The 21952-nt window shown below is 39.2% G+C and overlaps 1 protein-coding gene across 33 annotated transcripts in view; it reads left to right on the plus strand.

The window, feature by feature from the left end:
* Positions 1-21952, plus strand: part of ptprsa (protein tyrosine phosphatase receptor type Sa) — a 208282-nt gene that overhangs the window by 32762 nt on the left and 153568 nt on the right. For 25 of the 33 annotated variants that reach the window (XM_047805163.1, XM_047805173.1, XM_027159581.2 and 22 more), the window contains exons 2-3: positions 2944-3034; positions 19899-20252. The gene's annotated coding sequence lies outside the window, so the exon portion shown is untranslated. Of the gene's footprint in view, positions 1-2943; positions 3035-19898; positions 20253-21952 lie in introns of those variants that run through there. The other 8 variants (XM_047805264.1, XM_047805274.1, XM_047805268.1 and 5 more) reach the window with 2 other exon arrangements.

A 21952-nucleotide genomic window follows, 5' to 3' on the forward strand; every position in this document is an offset into this window, starting at 1 on the left:
TGAATGTTAATAATAGATAGATAGAGGTGAAGCAAGCACCATCTATAGCTCCTCTGTGTGTGCATGTGTGTGTGAGTGAGTGAGTGAGTGAGCGAGCGAGCGAGTGAGTGAGCGAGTGAGTGAGTGACAGAGACTCAGTCAGTGGAGCACAGTAGGAGGCACTGGGTAATATACTAATATATTTCAATGTTAATATAGGCCTGTGATTCCCTACACAACTTTTATAGAAAACTCCTAAGATAATCTGATTCAAAACTTTAACAGCACTTTGATATAAATACCAATAAGCAACAAGAGCCGAGCTGCCCGGTTCAGAGAGTTGGGCTCAGTGATTCATGTACATGATCTAAATGTCCCTCAGTGCAGAACAAACAGGTCCAGGGTCCGAGGGTTGGAGTATGTCTCAGGCTGGATGCATGTGTTTGATATGTTGTTGTAGGTTGGACAGGTTGGTGCAGGTTAGAAGTGAGGAGTTAGGGGTTTAACTCCTTTAGATGTTAGGTAGAGTTGGATCAGATGCAGCTCCACCCCCCTGGACTTTAACTTCTGCAGCGATGATTATCCCACATTGTCTGGGGTTTTATTCATGGTAATTGTTGCATTGTGGGGAATGTGATAGTTGAAGGAGGGTTTGTTTCATAATTCTGTGAAATAGTATAAAATAGTATTTAAATCAAAACATACTAAATTCAGATACTGAATACAGATTGTTTGTAATAGTATAAAATAACTGTGGTATTTTAATTACATGTGTGAGCACTTTGAATGAAGTGTTTGCCATATGGATGGATTACAATTCATAATTTTTGAAGCAATTAGAAGCATTTGGGCACTAAATAAAAAAAAACTGAATAAATCATAATTTAGTCCAGTATTCAAAAACCACATTGGTGAAGCAACACAGTTTTTCTTCTCTAATTTCCCAAGAGTGGCTGTTCATAGTAGCAAGGCTTTTGGAGTACCAGTTCATCACAGATCCACCATCTCCCAATTTACCATACCCCATGATGCTTTGCCATCTGTCGCTACAGTGCTTACGTTCTACTCCAGCATGTTTGGAGCCGTGAGAAAACAAATGTGATTGGTCTTTTACTTGGGTGTTGAGAGAGAAACAGGATTCAATGCTCCACCCGTGTTATATAATTCATCGTGCATCTATTGATAGCTTTCTAACTGCGTTCTACTTTGAAGTTAGCATTAGCATATTAGTTATGTAACCATCTAATCAAATCTTTACTTGCTTTAAATAACACTTTATGTGGATTACTTGTACATCATTGTGCACAATTCAGACTTTTCCCATGTGATGTGTGATATTTTTGATAGAAAGAACCGTTTGATAGCCTGGGATTGGTGTTAGCATTAGCATTGGGGTCTGTGTTATATAATAAAACATTACTCATTGAACATATCATCAACTAGCATGGTAGAATTAGCACAAATATAGAATGTGATAGACAGGAACAACATGTGTGTGTTTGTGTGTAGAGTAAATTGCAGTACATTAGACATATTCCCAGGACAAGGCACTTGGCAAAGATGCTTATAAGGACGCAGTGCAGCCCCACAGCCCTCAGGGATTGCTCTCTGCCGTTAGCTGTTATGATTGGCTTGGCTCGAATTAGAGAACCCTGCCAGGAAGAGGAATCATGTCCGGGCTGGTTGTCGTGGAAACCGTGCCCCACGAGATTCCTGGGAAGAAAGAAGGAAGGATGAGAATGATGAGGGAATGATGAAACATCAACATGATATTAACTTCACAGTGCTAACATTCAGTAGCCGATGTCTGGTTAAAACAACAACAACAACAACAACAAAAAAAGCAATACACATTTATTACTTTTCTTCACCACAAAAGCAAGAGACGTGGTCATTCAATTGAAATGAAAAAATTATTCAATTGATCAGAAGTAAACCATCATGTAAATAACCAGTTTTTGCCATCAGGAGCTAGAATTTGAATTGCTGCCCAGCCAATTTCTGTTTGCTACTGGAATCAGTGCTGGTCTAACTTGGTGTGAGTAAGTTAGCTGTCCGCTGAGCTCAGGAGAAGTTTACAGTAGCTTGACAAATTGGGATGATTTTTTTTTCTAAATGGAACTTGAAAAGAATGGATGCTAAATTCAATCAAGTCAACTGATATATTGAGTACAATTACTGGCAGAATGAGAGATGGCCTAAATGAAAATATAAGGAGTTTTTCAAGAGTTTTACTCAAGTAAAGTGTAAAATACCTCAAATAATATGCTGAAAGAAAGTAAAAGTGCACAAGTGTTTTCCAGCCTTGCCATCGAGTACTGCATTACTACAGGATTTATCCTGTGTTTAGGAATATTGAAAGCTCTATAGCTTCACTACAATATGTCTGAAATGTCTCCATACATTTTGTCTCCAAAAATGTTACTTTCTTTACAAAATATACCAAACATGATGGGCATTTCTTTGTAGACACACACAGTCCTCTCTCCAACTCGTGCTAACATGTCTGACGTAATGCATGTAATTGCATTTCGATGTGTTTCTGTTAAAGTGCATCACAATCTTGTGACAGATTCCTGCTCCAGATTGCAGATCCAGTCATGAGATGGATTTTAGTACCTTCTTCTCTTTTCAAAGGCATAATTTATTTGTTATATTTTTAAATGTTTAAAAAAAAAGGTTAATATCCGCAATAAATATACAGAATTATTACCAACGTAATTATTTCACCACTGTAAATAATGAACTAACAAAAATGGAATGGAACCCTTGAAGTAAGGAGTATATGATTCCACTGAGAAATGGTATAGCATTTAATGCAGATTTGCTCTTGTCTTCTCCTGTAATCAGAGCACTTGGTCACTCTAGAGCGCATTCATCATGCTGAAGTTTTGCTCTAGAGGTCTATGCATCATTAGGTAATCCTCTTCATTCATTTCTCTTCCATTCTCTGCTCTTCTCAAGGCACAGTCAACTCGGAAAGACGGAAGAAAAAGAGACGCTAAAGAGAAGAGCTGAAGTATGAAGCTACAGAGCCTTTAAAAACAACAGAGAGGTAAGAGCAGTGGATTACAGTCTAAAACAGACCCACTTCCTGTATTTTATATTTCTGCCTAGTTTCAGTCATCCATACTGGACACATTTTATTCATCATACATAATAAGGTACATTTTTATCCAACACTATCAAATTTCTGGCCAATTTCTAAAAGATTCTCAAACAAAATGCATATTCTGTTTGTATGATCTGATATTATATTTTCCATTGGCATGCATTTATTTGACTGATACTTTTATCCAAAAGGACTTAAATGAAACAGAAGACTAACAGTTTTAGTGAAAAATTGCATTTAGACAGTTTTAGACACAATTTTCCACTTACTCCAGATGTTCCTGACTTGCCAGGCGGAGTCCAACATTTTCTCCTTTAGCTTTGCTAATGTAATTTTTTTCTACAAATACGCTTTCAAATGTCCATATACTTGCTTAAAAAGTAGCTAATGGATCTCAATTTTTAGTTAATACTTTTATAAAATAGAATAAGAAGTCTTTATCTCTTCATCTACATTTAGAGTGGAATTAAATAATAATCCACATCATTTCCTGCTTCTCAGTACTATTCCATCTTACCTAAAGATGGCACACCCCAGGGGCAGAGTGATCCCAAACTGTGCTGAAGAAAATATTCCAGTTATCCAAAAGGGCTGCCTTTAAAATAATACAGCAGTCATTGTTTAAATATTAGTGAACTATTTGCTGAAACAATGAAATATTTGTTATGTGTCATTTCTTGTACTTCTAAACTTTAAGTAAAAGTATAGTATTTTAAATATTTTTCAACTGTACATGATTTTGTTTCTCCAAGTGTGTTTCTTTACATTATTAACAATGGATTTAATGCCATTCTGATGAATGGTCAAAGGTTGGGATATTTTTTAAACCCCAAGTGATTCAATGTCCAGGACTATGTTCCGGCCTTTTTTTCAGTTTTAGATTTTGTAAATGATGTTGATTTCACAGGCTATTTTGTGTAAATATTTACAGATGATCCCAAAGAAGTCTATTTTACTTCCAGGTTGTAACATTACAAAATGTAGTGTTCAAGAGGTGGAGAATACATATGCAAAGTAAAATGTGACTTACAAGAGATTTATTAAAGGGTCAAGCTGTCAAGCTGATGAGATGAGAACAGGATTACTGATCAACTATATTCAAAACAACTCATACTTAGAAGATGTCTGAATAGCTGGTCTGTCATGGCTGTAATTATGTCTCCTCCTACAGTGATCCAGTCAGATTACTTATCATCTATACCCAACCTGTTATTACCTTTACTTGGCTATGATATCAGTCCATGTCCATGCCCAGGATGTCTCAAAGGTCTGCTGTGGCTCCCATATTGACATCCTCATCACAAACACAAGACATTTTCCCATGTCTGAGTCCATCGGCATGGTTTTACAAAGCTGGAGAGAATGATACATGCTGCCGAATGGTTCGGTTGAGGCCTTAGGCTTACATCATCCATACCAAAGTGCTGATAGATGTAGTTAGTAGTAGATGTGTGTGTGTGTGTGTGTGTGTGTGTGTGTGTGTGTGTGTGTGTGTGTGTGTGTGTGTGTGTGTGTGTGTGTGTGTGTGTGTGAGTGTGTGTGAGAGAGAGAGAGAGAGAGAGAGAGAGAGAGAGAGAGAGAGAGAGAGAGAGAGAGAGAGAGAGAGAGAGAGAAGCGGTTGCTTCTGGGTGTAAAAAGCTATAAGAACACATTTTTGGTGGAGAGAATGAATATAGCAGCTGAATCTACAGCCACAGTGAGCATATTGTGAAGGATAATAACTTCAGGAGTGAAGAGCCTGGGGCTTAGGGGTATCTGGATGTATGTAGGGATAAAGTTTAACGACACACATATGGGATTAAAAAAGATGCTGATGGCAAAAACAAAGGCTTCTTCAAAGTATTGTGGCAGATTTAAACGAAAAAATCAAACTTTTTAGTGACATCAATCTTAATTAATGTGAATCTCATTGTATAACATGTGATTTATTTTACTGATATGTTGGTTTGTTTTTACTTTAGCTAACACTCTTCTCTTTAGTATAGTACCTACTGATAGTGGTGGCCTCTTGTTTCAGTTCTACTGAAGAGAGCGATGCAGCAGTGCTTTAGTCCTGTTTAGCTAGTTGTTTCTAATAACTGATCAAATTGCATACAATTTTTTTCTTCTATTAAACACCTTTGGAGCTGCTCTATCAATTTCTGTCTGTGTTCAACAAGAATAAGAGAAATACAGCACCAATCAACAACTTAGCATCAGGGTCGCTTAACATTCGGCAAGCATTTTCAGGATGGAGGTTTCCTTTAACTCTTAACTTCATACCTCAGAGTCATGAATTACACAAAGAATAATCTTCTCCTTCTACCTCATTCAGTATTTTTTTTTTAGCTAGACCTCTAGCAAAAAAGCCTAAGCACTGTTAACACATTTGTTCTTGGATTCGCCTTGAGAAGCAAATGAAGACCCAAAACTCCAAATAAAATGCATGAAAACTGGTTTGAAAGAAAATCTTTTAAGCATCTGCATGTATTAAGGGTTATCCTCCCTGATGAGCAGGGCAGGTGTGCGCTGATCATCTGTAGTGTGTGTGCACCTTGTTGAACAAAAGGATTAACTCCAGTTGTGTGGAATAAGCAGGAATCAGCGCCGCATGACACGAAGCTTTTCGCCTACGAGGCCTGCAATTAAACCAAGCTCTATTAATCTTTATGGCCTGCGCCTGAGGCATTGTGCATGGGTGTGCATGCCGGCGTGCCTGTCAGGCTGCTTAATGCACCCTCAGGGCCTCCCTTGAGTCCCTCCTCCGATCTGTACCGCACTATAAAGAAACGGCAATAAATTACCGTTATTCAATTATCAATGCTCCAGTTATTTACAGCAGTATTTAAAGAAATGTAAATGAAGCTTTGCGTGTCTGGAGGTGATGAATTTTTTATTGTGCCTGGTTATATTATTTCATGGTATTTGGGAATCAAAGGCACATTGCTTTTTAGAGGTAGCAGTAATAGAGGCACTGATTAAGTGGCGTGTCGCATACCTAAGAGGATCATTTTTTATTCATGTTCATATTTACAATCGGGTTTTGAACCAAGAGCTTGGGTTTTGTGTGTGCGTGTGTGTGTGTGTGAAACATCATATCCTAATATATTACAATAATTGCTTAAGCTTTTAGTACCATTTAAAATGTTATAACGGTATTATATCTGAAAGACAGCTTTATTCACCATGTTCTTGAACTGTCTTACTTCCAGCTCTCATTAAGTGAAATGAATTATGAGATACCTGCGTTCTTCTGATATTTTCTGAACAGGACAGGAATGATTACACTGTCAGAAAAAAAAACATTATACTAACATTATATTAGTATTATATACTATACTATATACTGTACGTTATACTAAAACATTACGATGTAACGACTTTGATATTTTGCATCACTGAACACTGAACATCTTGTTGCATGGTACAGAGACATCTTTTGTGCCTTTAGTGTGTATCTAATTTATTATGTATCTTATAAAAAACTTGTTATATTATAAACATGACTTGACTGCAAATTCAGCATATGACAAAATGGAAAATATCGATAATATAAATAACCCGATAAAAGATCTTTATGGTGCATGTTTAACAAAGAGAATGTGGTCATTACAAATGTCAGCAGGATGTCATCATTTGTGTCCCTACTAAACAATGAGCAGAAAACAAACATGCAGTGAAACTGTGGCACATTAAACAGAGCAGTTAACTTCTGTGAGAACTAAGACACGTGCTTTTCAGCCTTTCCTAGCTTTTCACTTGCCAGTGTCACCACTTTGTTCATGAGTTAAAGTGCCAATTCATGGCTCCTTGCACTCTTTTTTAATAAACACACTCACTGATACTGTTCTGCTCACTCAGGTTGGCCATCATCGTGCTGCCTATAAAAGATATCATTTTAAACACATAGAGGTTTAAAAAGGATGATGATAGCTATCAAGGTAACGTGCAGAATGATATACAGTAAATAAAAATGAAAAAAATCACCCTTGAATATTAATCTTTATTATTAACATAATTAACTTCACTTTAGTTAACTTTCTCATCTGTAGTATAATTCCTGCTGATGGTGGTGAAGCGGGCAACTCGCTTAATTTCTGTCTAAAGACATTGATGCAGCGGTGCTTTAATCCTGTACTCTGCCCGTCTCTTTTACCTTCCTAATCATTCCTGTACACTCATATTCTACTTTAATGCTAATACCATCACTGCCACCTTGTTTCTCACTAACTAGCTGAGCTTATTTACATCATATAGCTGCCTTGCATTCTTGGAACTTTCTGGAAATGGATTTCACTAAAATGGAAGACTTCCTTTTTCTGTATAAGAGGAACAGCAACCAACACAAATAGAGATAAATAAAATGTACAATGAGTCCAATGACTGAATAATACTCCATCAGTTACTCGTTTCAGCATCACTTTTGTGTTTACTACCTTATTTTAGTGCCATTTAATATAAAATAATCCTCCATAATGCTCTCTACAGGGGAGCCTCCTTTGAATACACACAATTTCTGCAATATGACTCTGTGTACAAACAATATTAATAAGTGGGAAAATAATGTCCATAATTGTACATGAGGCATGATATATAACCTAGAAACTAAATGCATTACATTGTGAATGTGATTTTTTTTTCCAAGTCTGGATCATGTGGTTAACACACGGAAACCAATGGCAGTAATAACTGCAGTTTTGGAGATGATGAGCTCTGTTAATAACTAGCTGAAGCGTGCAGTGGGTAATTCCACACAATTAAAATGAATGGTAATGCTCTGGCGTGCCCGGTCCTGTTAAAGCCATTTGAGTCCAAAGTTCAGCGTGGGCAATTTCTTTTCTTCCCCCGAATCACCCAGGTCTTTTTTTGATTAGACTCTCTATTGTGTAAGCCACAGGACTTCACTATAATCACAAACAGTGAGAGGAGGGAAGAGGGCACAGACTAATGGTGTGTGGGGTGTGTATGCATTTATGTGCCTTGCCTTGTTATTTTTTTTTAAGATAGTCTGAGTGCAGTTTCATGTTAAATGAATTTCAGAAAATGAATGCAGTTTTGTCAAATACATCTTAAACAGCATTCTGTATTAATAAAAATCAAAAATGAGAAAAACTTAGTGAGAGTTTTAAACTGGGTTTAAACCTCTCACTTTAAGTTTTTCTCATTTTTGCTTTGTTTGCATTAAAAGAGCTCATAAACCCAAGAAAAATTTCAGCTGTTTCTTATCAAAACATAAAGAATCAGGAAACAAGCGAAAAAATTTACGACAGTTGCACACCATTCAAAGTGTTGTGTGCTGGGAGCAAAATTGTGACTTAGAATGAGAATAGAATTCAGATTAAAATCTAAAGCTAAAATATTAGCTGCTTATAACATACATGATAACAGGAACAAATTTATTTCGTTAAATCGACAAACCTTTGGTAGTAATAGTAATTTTGCTTAGTATCTATTATCTCACTATCATTTTCCTGTCAGCTACACACCCACTGTTTCATTCTTTACATGGTGTATAGATTTGAGCCACAGCTATTCAAATAGACTAAACTTTCAGACTGAGTGCATGCGTAAGAACAGGTGCGTGTTCTATTCTGTGGTGTGTGTGCGTGTGTGTGTGATGATAGTAGTTGAGGCACTGTTTGCTCTACAGTGGCACGTTGTGCTGGGCCTCTGACCCACCAAGTAAACAGAACAGAAGAACCTCATACTCCAACCCTCCCCTACCAAATAAGGCCAAGACAAGCACTACACTGAGGAACAGTCTGCCACACTCCACTGCACACACACACACACATACACACACACACACACTTTCTTCACCCCTGTCTGCTTGCTCACTCACTCACTCACTCTCTTTTTTATCTCACGCTCGCTGCCTCTCGAGTTTTTTCCCCTTCGCTTCGCTTCCTCCCTGTCACTTTAAGTCTCTCATTCACCTGCTCCTTTTCCATGTCATGTTTACTCTCTCGTTCTCTCTCTCTCTCTCTCTCTCTCTCTCTCTCTCTCTCTCTCTCTCTCTCTCTCTCTCTCTCTCTCTCTCCTCTCTCTGAGTCTACTGCCTGAATTTGTCTCCTTGGCCCTGCCATTCTCAAAATGGCGTCTGAGTTGGTGTATTGTTTGGTTTAGTTCTACTGCAGCTTCCTGTCTGAGGCTCTTTATATTAGAAATATATATATTTGCCGTGCCCTAAAGTAGTGTCAGATTTCCTCTGCAAGGAGTGAATGAAAACTGCAATTTTGGTAAATGTTTTTTACCTTTTGTAGTTCAAAGTATTTCAGAGTAATAGTTTAGAAGAATGACAGTCATTCAAGGTCCAGTTAGGTAATGTATGTTATTTGCAATAAGATTCTATTGCTGCATTTGACTTTACTTGGGTTTAAGTGTGTTTGAACTACAAAGTGTCTGTGTGTTTTGTTTGAAACTAGCTAACCAGCTAACATTAGTGATTATGACCATGATGTATTTACTTTCTCAGAACAGTGAACCATTATAAATTTATATAGAAATATATAAATATTAATGTCTATTGATAGTAGATTGATCTAAAGCGAATGTTACTCTAAACTAGCATAATGAGGTGAAGTTTATATTTTAATTACTGCACAACGGCCATGTTGATTTGAGATTGTATTGACAACTTCCCATCTTTACGAGTAGGAATTCCAGTTTTAAGTTATTGAAGGGGGACATTGTCTTTGTTTTTTTTCTAGTCCCAGGTGGAAAATCTGGTACAATACAGCATATATTTATATTTCCATGTAAAAGGTTGCAAAAGAGGATAGTAGACCAAATCTGGTACCTTTGTTCTGGGAGTTTGTTTTGTAGTGAGCATTGTTCAATAATGGTGGAAAGATTTCTTCTTTCCTGGAGAACATAAAAAACATTTTGTATATTCTTTAGACAATACAAGTAACAATATTTTAACATTCCTGTTTTAAATGGAAACATGGCAATCCTATAAAATAAAGGTTTGTAGCAGATGATTTGTAGAAAGTTTACTTAACTAGTATGTTTCTCTCATGTGCAATTAGCTTTGTTACTCTGAATGTGAATCTAGGATCTCTTTGTGCACATAGACATTCACAGATTATAGCTTGGTTACAATTAAGACTAAAATGTATAATTCACAAGTGTCTCCTGAGTTGTTGTGTGTCTTTGTGTTTTTATGTGCATGTCTATCAGTGTAATGAATTCGTACTCTTAGCGTAGGTCTTCATAAATGTTTATCAGTTCATGCGGCCGCGCGCTAATGGACGTTAGTCTTCTCTTCGTCCAGTGTTGCGACTCAGGCGAACCTCACACAGAAGCTCGGTGTATTCATATGCATCTTATCTGCACAGCGGACTTGGGAGATGAAAGCCGGTGAAATCTCTGCCACAGGAGATAATGTGTATGAGATGCTGGTGTTGAATAGAGGTCCCTCAGGGCTACATTTGAGGCCCCACAATTCATTGGCTCCAAAAGCCAAAGTCACTGCTTTCAACAGTGAAAATAAAAGCATGTGAATGGGAATCCAGAGAGAAACTAGTAAACAAGACGACTGCTGCAGTGAAAGACCAGGAAATGAAACATTTTTATTAAATTCCATACCTTCTATTTCTTATCAATGATCGGCTTACAGAAAATTAATAGTAGCACATTTTCTCATTTAAAACTCCTCTCCTTTAGGCTACTATCACTCTGTTCTAAACAAACTAATATTTGGTGTTTTCTTGTGGTATATATGATATGAAAACATAACAGCTTAATATTTCTTGTCTGTAATGAAGTTTTGTGAAAGTCTGGGGATGGGTCATGTGTTTGTCTTTGTTGTAGCTTTACAATCAGAAAATGCCTTGAATTTAACCTGCTTGCACAATTTGCACGTGAATGTCTCTTTATGTAGTGAGGAGGCATACGGCTGGGGATCCATTTGCAGCAATGTATTGAACAAACTCAAACGAAGTCAGACAGGCAGTGATCAGGACGGACAAAAACACTAGTATCAGAGGATAGGCAAAAATCGGAATCAAAAACAGGCAAAGGGTCGGGGCAGGCAGCAAACAATCAGAAAAGTCAGAATCAGGAAACAGAGTCACAACGGGAAATCAGAACAAAGGTAAACGCTCAGAATGACAGTACAAAGACAAGTCGAGACCTTGCACTGGTGTGAAGTTCAAGTGTGGTTAGCCGTGAGCGGCTCTCGATGCGAGGACGATTGCGGCACCGGGGTTGACCTCGTAATCGGGGAGCTGGTTTGTTGGGGTGCCGTTGGTGGTAGTCGGCGGTGAGCGAAGGATCCAGGATGTCCCCCACTTTCACCCACGAGCGTTCTTCCGGACCGAATCCCTCTCAGTCAACCAAATACTCCAAGCGGCCCCCTCGGCGTCTGGTGTCGAATAGTTCGCGAAATTGATATATTTCCTCGCCGTTGACTAGCAGTGGCGGCGTTACGGGCAGAGCAGTGGCGGTGTCAGGATCCTCTCTCGGCTCATCGGCAGGCTTCAGCAGACAAACATGGAAGGTGGGTGAGATGCGGTAGGTGGCTAGCAATGCAAGGCGGTATGAGACGGGGTTGATTTGCCTGAGGATTTGGAACGGCCCAACGTAAGTGGGACTGTGCTTACGGCAGGGTAGGCTTAGGCGAATGCCGTGGGTCGAAAGCCAAACCCACTGGCCGGGTTGGTAATCGGGATGTTCCCTGCGGTGTCTGTCAGCCTGGATTTTCTGTGCCCTGACGGCTCTCCCTAGGCGTTGGTGTGCCGCGGCTCACGTCTCCTCACTCCGGTGAAACCAATCATCAATGGCCGGCAAATCGGTGGGTGTGTCGGACCACGGGAATAAGGGGGGCTGGTAGCCTAGGACGCACTGAAAGGGTGTCAGGCCGGTGGCAGGTTTGATTAAAGAGTTTTGGGCATATTCAGCCCACATCAGGTACTTGCTCCATTCGTTTTGATTGTGTTGACAGTAAATTCGGAGAAAGCGGATGATTTCTTGATTGAGTCATTCAGTCTGGCAGTTGGATTGTGGGTGGTACTGTACCCTGAAGTGAGGCTGACGTTTATATTTAACCGCCTGAAGAAGGCCATTCAGACCCACGAGGTGAACTGGGTACCCCTGTCCGAGACGATGTCCTCGGGCAGACCATAGAAGCGGAAGACGTGATTACAGAGCATTTCCGCTGTTTCGAAGGTGGTAGGAAGCTTGGGTAGCGAGATTAGTCGGCAGGCTTTTGAGAACCGGCCGATGACGGACAAAATGGTTGTTGGATCGAGGCAGATCTGTGATAAAGTCCAGTGCGATGTGCGACCAAGGTCGTGGTGGTACTGGTAATGGTTGCAACAGGCCCACGGAGCATTGATGGAAGTCTTTGGAAGTGCAGCCTCAAACGTACTCGCGTGTGTCCGCGGCCAGTGACGGCCACCAGAACTCATTCTTGACCAGGTGGGTTGTAGCCGCGATGCTGGGGTGACCGGAGGCCGGGCTTGTGTGTAGCAGTTCAAGGAGCAAGGTACGCAGGTGCTCAGGCACATACGTGTTGTCGGTCGGGTATTTGACCGGTGGCGGCGTTTGTGCGTTGGTTTGGACGATCTCAGTCAGGATGTCCCACTGAATGGGTGCGACGATTCGAGTCTCGGGGATGATGGGCTCGGTGGGCATGTGTTGGTCTGACTCCCGGTGCATGTGTGACAGGGCATCAGCCTTAGTGTTTTTGCTCCCTGGTCTGTAGGTCACTGTGAACTGGAACCGAGTGAAAAACATGGCCCACCGAGCCTGGCGTGGATTCATGCGTTTAGCAGCACGCAGGTAATCCAGGTTTCAGTGGTCAGTGAGGACAGTGAATGAGCACTGTGCGCCATCTAACCAGTGCCGCCACTCCTCGAAGGCTGCTTTCATGGCCAGCAGCTCGCGGTCTCCCACGTCGTAATTCCATTCTGTTGGGGACAATTCGCGGGAAAAATAGGTGCACGGGAACATTTTATTGGCGTGTTGGGGATCCATTTGCAGCAATGTATTGAACAAACACAGATGAAGTCAGACAGGCAGTGATCAAGATGGGCAAAAACACTAATATCATAGGATAGGCAAAAATCGGAATCGAGAACAGGCAAAAGGTCGGGGCAGGCAGCAAACAATCAGAAAAGTCAGAATCAGGAAACAGAGTCGCAACAGGAAATCAGAACACAGGTAAACGCTCAGAATGACAGTACAAAGACAAGTCGAGACCTTGCACTGGTGTGAAGTTCAAGTGTGGTTAAATAGAGAGCGGAGATGAGGAACAGGTGGCGGTGTAATCAGAGTGACGGATGGCTGATGGGAAGTGCAGTCCGGAAGCGCGCTAATACTCCAGGGACGCGTCTCTATGGTGGAGCTCGGACAGCGGCTCGTTGCTCGTGACATTTTATTGTACTATTTTTAATTACAATGAAAAATTGTAATATTGTAAATTAAATATTATCATTTGTTGTACAAAATCAGAGATTTCAGAGGCTAAAAAAACCAACCAATTAACCAAATATAAATCCATAAACTCTTGTGTGAAGCAGTCTTACAATAAAAAATAACACTTTGCTAGAAGGCTTTGTCTATCACTGGCTTTATAATTATAATTGTGTCCTGTTCCCACGCTGAGTTCAGCACTGACTTAATAACTTTCAAAAGTGCACAACTTTTTCTTGAAATGCCTGAATCTGTTATACAATCAGGAATTAGCTGTGAACTTAGTGAAAAGCCAAACGCTAACAGCTGAAAATAGGAATGCAGGGGATGCTCATGAGGAGGTGAGGTGTGATGTGAGCCTGTAGCTCACAGATCACAATCATCGACTTCTTTCTGTGGGTGGTAAACAAGTCTGATAAAATATATATATAGAGAGAGAGGAAGTGGAGGTATATATTTATATGTGCTTCACATTTTTTCATCCGAAGCAGCTTAAATGAGGTGAAATCCAAGATAAGCATAGCGTATTGACGCAACACACGAACAGTGACTCATAGGCAGGTTTTAGATTTGAGCTCACAATCTTCAGGTCATTTAAACCTCAACTACTTTAGTCCCAAAATGCCATGATGTGACTAAAACAATACCTGAAGTAGTTGTCCATGGTATTATTAGAGTCAAATTTGAGGTGTAAATACTATAAATATCACTCCTAAGGTTCCTTTTCAATACAGGTCACATCGATTTGCACACGATTTCTATTTTTTATAGTTTTTAATAATACATTTGTTCATTTATGCAATTATCAATAAACAATTATGCTGCAGCAATCGAGTTTATAAAACAATGCAGATTGTCAAGCGCTTCAGTTTAGAGCTTACACAGTGATATTCCCATCAAAAGTCAGAATGAGGGGAAAAATCAGTGATATCAGTGATTTTGCCATGAATATGTCATGATTGTTGGTGCCAGGTGAGCCGTTTTAAGTATTTCAGAAACTGTTGTTGTCCTGGGATATGTAGAGAACAAAAAAAATCTAGTTAGCAGCAGTTCTGTATGTGGAAACTCCTTGATGATGAGTGAAGTCAGATGAAAAAGGACAGGTTTAAACTCACAATTACTCAGATAACTACTCTTTACAATCATGATAATCAGAAAATCATCTCAACAAATCTTGAAGCACGCTACAACAGCAGAATATCATATCAACTTCCACTCCCCATAGCCAAGAACAGAACACGAAATTTAGAAAGATATCATGTGAACATAGTCATGTGTACAGGTGTTATTATTTAGGTGGACAGTGAATGTATGTACTCTAGAAATAACTGCCACCTTTTGTGTGCCTCTATCTGCATTTTGGAGCATCTTAACCCCTGTCCACACACAAAAACACATTTGTGGCACCCAAAAAAAAGGCAGACTCTGAGTATACAAGGCTCATTACACCCTTATGGATTGCCCTTGTCGAGCAGTAAGCGCTCCTTTATCATTCCCCACACACTGGTGAAATTTACCACGCTAAGCTCAGCTCAACACCTGGGGACAGCACTGTCGAGGAAAGCTGTAGATTTATACGCCTGATTAAAGCAGGCAGGTGTGAATAAGAGGCTCTGGGAAAATCAACATGAAAGCCACAGTGGCACTTTTACAGGACGATCATATTGATTAGCTCTTTTACCTTTACGCTGGTTCTGCATCACCTGGGGTTTTAAACAAGGGCTTCTGTTTGAATGATGCCACTTCCAGCAACCTGATCCTCCTGATATATTCCCATGCTTCAGCAAATAGCATTTTAGGGGCTTTGAGGTTTAGAAAATCATTTGAATAATATGAATTCTTATTATTTGGAATAATTTCTGTAAAATTGTCTAGTAGTCTGCTTTATCTTTGTGAATTGCATAATGTGTTTTATTTTTCTATTTTCCATTTTTTCTTTTTACTATGTTTCTTTTTTACTTCCTTTTCTTTCAGTCTCATTGATTTATTATTATTATTATTACGTAATAATTTCCTATGTATGCTTTTTTTGGAATTCACATATATTGTCATGTTTCCAAACCTTACATTGTTTTTCAGAAAACTTGTGGTTCATTTTCTAATTTAAACAAAATTTCACAGTGTTGATGTTTCTAAATATGATGGAACTCACTGAGGTTTAGTTCGCCCGCAATGCTAAACATAATTACAATCTAATTTTAGTTGCTCTGAGTTTTTTCGTAAAAATTTATCAACACATCTGAGGAAAATGTTGATATTCTTGACACGTGTCTCGATTCTTCTGCCACTGTACCTTTACGTAGCATGTTACAGCTATTCGCTAGCTAAACTATCCTCAGTCATTAGCTAGCTCGGTTTCCATTGGCTGGTCTTCCATATTTCCCAGTTGCCTAACAACCCTATTCTCATTATTAACCACATGTTTGCCCTATCATGTTGGAAAACCTTTTCAAAGTAAGTAGAGCGCCATGACATTTTGAAGTGGTCAAGATATCAATGTCTTGTGTGTTAAATATCATGATACATAACATTGCAGCTGTTGCACTGTATTTTAATCCCTATGCACAAATCTGAGGCTCAGCATATTGAAGGGCGGCCAAATAATCCTCCTTTAATGTCCACAGTCTGTATTATCTCTGAATCCCGTCTGATGTTTTCAGACATTACAAACAGCAGATGATGTCATCCATTCCCAAATCCCCCAAAAAGTCCAAACAAAACAAAAAACAAAACAAAAAAAAAACAAGAAATTGTCATTGATGTTTCACAGTGTTGTTTTTTCCTTCTTGACCTAACAACCATCCCCAGGGTATAACTACAAGCATCGCACATTCACAGCTTTGAAGCTCTGACTGCCCTCTGCCTCCCGCTGCTTTGATTCAGTGCTTGGAGGAATATTGATTGCTGTCTTGGCTTTCTGCTATATTTCATTCTTCTCATATTATAGACATACCATTATCACAATGCAATGCAGTTGTCTGTGTTTGCTAAAAGGATTAAAAAACCCTTTCTGTTACACATTATGTTCACGATATTTGTTATCCTATGCATTGTGGGGGGAAAAACAAACACAGCTGGCCATTCTGTCCTGTAAAAAACAACATGTTCTGTAAATGTTTTGTTTGTACACAAGGTTTTCTTACAGCCAGGCTTCATAGTGCCTTTAACACGGAAGCTTCAGCGCAAACGTACCTTTAACAGGGCGTAGATACGATATTGAAGTGAACAAAAGCTGTACAAAACGCATGTGATCACTGATGAAGAAGGTTCGCAATGACAACGCTGCTGATAAAAGATGTACACACGCATTCTTGCCATTCCAAAAACCATTATTAAATACTGCCAGGTTTTATTTAAAGATTATCTTTATATACTTGGATTCATTCATTAAAAACTTGTGCACTATAGAAAGAGACATGTGAGATTAGATCTAGTGAAACCAGTTGTGATTTTTAATCAATTATTGATTATTGATATTAGCCTCTCATTTGAATTTTTGTTATATAGTTGAAGAACAAAATATTGTGTCTTTATACATTTATAGTGACATATAATATGTGAACAATCTGTCATACAAGTTATTACTTTCATTAGAGCAGCTACAAACACTCCCGTTTTCATGATGTTAATTAGATTAAAAATGCAACTTGTCACTAAGAAACCATATAATAAAATAATAAGATACTATGAAGTATCATTCATATAGATAATAAACATTACCAGTGTTCATCCTAATACAAATATAGTTACCTTTCAATTCATTAAGCTAATAAAAATTGTATTATGGCTAGTCAAGGTGTTTCCTAGGACATACTGTTATCTTAAACACACCTTTTTTCTCAAAAGTGGTTGCTTTCTCCTGTTCTCCTTTGTGCTTCCGAGTCTCCTGAAAAGATTTTCCATAAACCTAAAGTTTTTTTCCTTTAATTTTCACCAGTAGTCTTGATATTAAGTCAAGTAACAGATGTAACACAGTGTAATGCTGTGTAATAGTATAACGCTGTAGTCATTTATGCTACGGCTACCTTCTCAGAAGGAAGAAGCCAGAGGTGGGCAAACGTTTGGGGCACACTGATTGCAGAAAAGTAAGCCAGGGGTAAGGGTGGGCGGAAAGACCAAGATCTGTTTCACGGAATAAGTTATTTTATTTAACTTAACTTATTAATAATAACTTATTTCACGGTAGCGGTATATATCACGGAATAATATTTTTTCAGGTAAATCAACAAAAGGAACGTGCTTAATATATTAAATACAAAATGCTTCATTTTTAGATGATAAAAAAAGTTCCTCGTGCTAGCCTGGCTAACGGTTACATTCATGTGACACAGTTTGCAAATCACATTTGTCTGCTCTTTGTCATCCTTTGTAAACCCGAACCACGTCCATACCACTGATGTCGCGCCTCCTCCTGCTCGGGATTGATTTGTGAGATTTCTTTATCAGCATGCATGTCTTTCTCCATGTTTTTCTTCATATCTACGCTTATGTGCCGCTTCTCAATCGTTCTCAGATTCAGGCGTGCTACACGTGAGGTTAACCACGCCCACTAATTTAAATTTCACGGTATGCATGGAATAGAAAAACCTGTAACGGTAGACATTTTATTCCGCGGAAACGGAATACACCGTCATACCGCCCATCCCTAGCCAGGGTTCACAATAAATATGAAATATTCATTCATTTTCTACCACTTATCCGAACTTCTTGGATCACAGGGAGCCTGTGCCTATCTCAGTCTTCATCGGGCATCAAGGCAGGATACACCCTGGACGGAGTGCCAACCCATCGCAGGGCACACACACTCTCATTCACACACGCAATCACACACTACGGACAATTTTCCAGAGATGCCAATCAACCTGCCATGCATGTCTTTGGACCGGGGGAGGAAACCGGAGCACACGGGGAGAACATGCAAAATCCACACACACAAGGCGGAGGCGGGAATCGAACCCCCAACCCTGGAGGTGCTAACCACTAAGTCACCGTGCCCCCCAATATGAAATATGAAATATGAAAATATTCTTTTATTGAATTGCACGGATAGTCACAGACAAACCACATGTTGAATAATAGTTTACTGATACAGAAATAATGGTAGCAACAACAATAGTAAAAATAATGTTAGCATTATCAGTATTACAAGGTATAAGACAAACTATTTTAATTATAAAATGGGTTTAGACTTGTGCCCAGGCACTATGAGGTTACACAAGCCAGTGATCTCACATCGCCGGTCCAAAGCCTGGATAAATTGGGAGGCCTGCCTCAGGAAGGGCATCCGGCATCAAACCAGTGCCAAATGACATATGCGATCCGCTGTGGCGAACCACTAATGGAAACAGCCTAAAGAAGAAAAGCATAGATTTAGACTTGAAAAAAGATTGAGAATGTGCTGTTAAAGGCATAATTAAACAAACTGGAGTCAAGCAAGCCTGCATGCTTCTCAGTCATTGTTAGGTTAATGTGAACACTGAAACTGGTTAGTTATGGCAATACGTTGTTGTTATTATCCAAATATTTAGTGTAGTTCATCAGAGACATTTTTGTTCACACATTTACATGGAACTGATTTAAACAAGCATCCTTTGAATGTTTCTGCATGTTTGGAAACTGTGTTTAATACACAGGAGTGCACAGATCGAGTCTATCTAGCATTACTACATATCTAGGTCACATATTTAAAATAGAATTATAGAAGAATTAATGCAAAAATTGTGCTAAAAAAATTGGCATTGGCAAGTAAAATTGGAATGATGACCTGATGACAGTTCTAGGTCCAGATTTGGCTGTGAGTTCCTCAATTCTATAATAAGTTATAACTACAACATTCATTGTCAATGTGGTATTATGGTCATATTTTGTGTACATGGGAATGTGAATGTAGCTTACCTTTAAAAATACACATAGTACCTGATTGGACTTTAAAGAGCACTCTTTTATTTAATTAACACAATCATGATAGAAAAGATTTAGTACCCGAGTGACAGAGAAAGGCAGAGTCGTGTGGTAGCCTAGTGGTTAAGGTGTCGGGCTACCAATCGGAAGGTTGTGACTTCGACCCCAGGTCCACCAAGCTGCCACTGTTGGGCCCCTGAGCAAGGCCCTTAACCCTCAGTTGGATATAAATGAGGTAATATAAGGGCGTCTGTCCAATGCTGTGAATATATGATACCCGTGTAAGTGTAGCTGTAAATCTCTACTGGTTCCTCTGGATGGCGTGTTTTTCCCTCGACGCCACAGAGGCCCTTTTTTCTTTCTTTCTTTTTTTTAAACACGGCAAAGGGGGGAACAGAGACCCCCTCCTACCCCTCTACCCCCCATCCCCCCTCATATCTCTCTCTCTCTCTCTCTCTCTCTCTCTCTCTCTCTCTCTCTCTCTCTCTCTCTCTCTCTCCACCCCCAGTCGGGATTCACAACCTAAAGAAAAAGTGCTGGGACGTGGACACACAGCGGACCGAACAACAGCTGAAAACAATTTAAAAATCCGTGCTATAAACTTTCTGCTGCACGTGCATTCCAGCGCTGAGCTCGCGCACAAACCGGACGCTCGTGCCGAACTAAAAGGCATGTGGTACCGAGACGGAGCGGAGATTTACTCATTTCCACCTAAAGATTTAAATGACCTAGGGCTTCGTGTGGATTCTTTTTAACACTCTTTTTTTCATGGATGCAACACGTTAAACACTAAGGAATAGTTTATCCGCATGCTCCGTTTGGACCGGACCGATTCGGACATTTGTAGTGGGACAGAATCTCGGTGAGTTCGGCTTACTGTTTTATACATCATTATGTGTTTTTGTCTGTGTTCGTTCATATCTACTACAAAAGACCTTCTTAATGAAAATGGAGCTTAATGGAAAACAGAGCAAACTCGTTATTTATTTCAAATCGAAGCAAAAATGAACCGATTCCAATGAAAGACGCGCTACCTGATTTTATTAGCCTGCGGAAATGCAAATTTATATAGTAATTATTTAGCATTCAGAGCTGACTGTCTTTCAGAAACTTCCACTAGGCTTTTAGAAACCGATCATTAATATTTCAGCATCATTTTATATTAAGCGACTCAGTTGACTCAGGAGTCACCCGTTAGACACATCTTTTTAAACCGTTATCTCGTATTTGTTTTGTAAAAAAAAAAAAAAAAAAAAAAAAAAAACACGCTTTCCGCTATTTAATACAAGTTGTGTACATTTTTAACACCAGTTTGTCATGTTAGTTACGATAAAAACGTGTATAGTATATCATTCCCTAGGCAGAAGAAGGTTAGAAAGTATAACGTCCAAAAATACCACACTAGTTTACTATATAGTAGATTTAAATAGCACGTCGCCAACGGTCGCGGACACGCCGGTCGCCATGGCTACCTGTGAGCATGCACACTGCCAAACTAAACAGTATGCATATTTAACAATAGTGTTCATTACAGCAGCACAACTGTGAATGTGTACTGTTTACTGTGTTAGTATACAGGGCGCTTGTTCATTCAGCAATTAATCTATTCCTCGATTCCTTACTTATTAATAAATTGTTTAGCCTAAAGAATGGGTTATATATGAATTAAGGCTGTTAATTTAACAATTTGCTATTACATATACAGATAGAACTGAGGTACGTAAAGAAAATAACAATGTTGCTAACTTTTGATCAATGTTGCTAAGCTTTATTAACTTTGGCTAAGTTTATAAACTAGCATGATTACCCTAGTATATTTATTTTGTCACTGTCATAATGAGTCAATCACAATAACACACAATAACAATGTCACAATGTGTCAGTGTGGTTTAGAAATGAAGTATGCTGTTTATCCTCTAACTGATAACTGTGAAAGTTAATCACACCTGATCCCTGACCCCAGCAGAAGGATGGTGTAAGAACTGCATGGATTAAAGCTGAAATTCTCGTTATCCACATTAAAAAATACCCCAAATCATAATTGAAGTTAGCCCTAATTGTCTGTGTGGGATGTTTAGCTCAAAAAACTTCTAAGTTGGCACTTATAAACTTGCTGATATAAAACTGTAATTTTTGTTGATAACTTTGTTGATACCTGTGCCCAAGTTGATCTTGTGAGAAGTTTATTTCCGACATCAGAGGCATCGTCTGATCTGCCTATTCATCCTGGTGACTGTGATACCTGCCGTTATCCACTGATGGATATCAGTAATAAAATGAAGAGCTGTTTTTTGTCAGGACGCCAGTGGGATGTCCTTTAGCCAGCCGTCAACACACGTGAATCCGATAGAACCAGCTTTGGTCAGGCTTTCCGCTCGGAAACAGTGATGAAGCAACACATGCTGTACGATCAAAACAAACAATTACTGAGGTTGAAAAGACTCAAACCCTTCAGAGTGGTTATCCTAAGAAGGCCGTATGCCAGCTCGCTTGCATTCATGGATAAAATGAGTGTTCTTTGTGCACCAGTGAGAGATCTGCAATTACCAGCGTTTGTCTTGA

The sequence above is a fragment of the Tachysurus fulvidraco genome, chromosome 2 (genome assembly GCF_022655615.1).
Source record: "Tachysurus fulvidraco isolate hzauxx_2018 chromosome 2, HZAU_PFXX_2.0, whole genome shotgun sequence".
Lineage (NCBI taxonomy): Eukaryota > Metazoa > Chordata > Actinopteri > Siluriformes > Bagridae > Tachysurus > Tachysurus fulvidraco.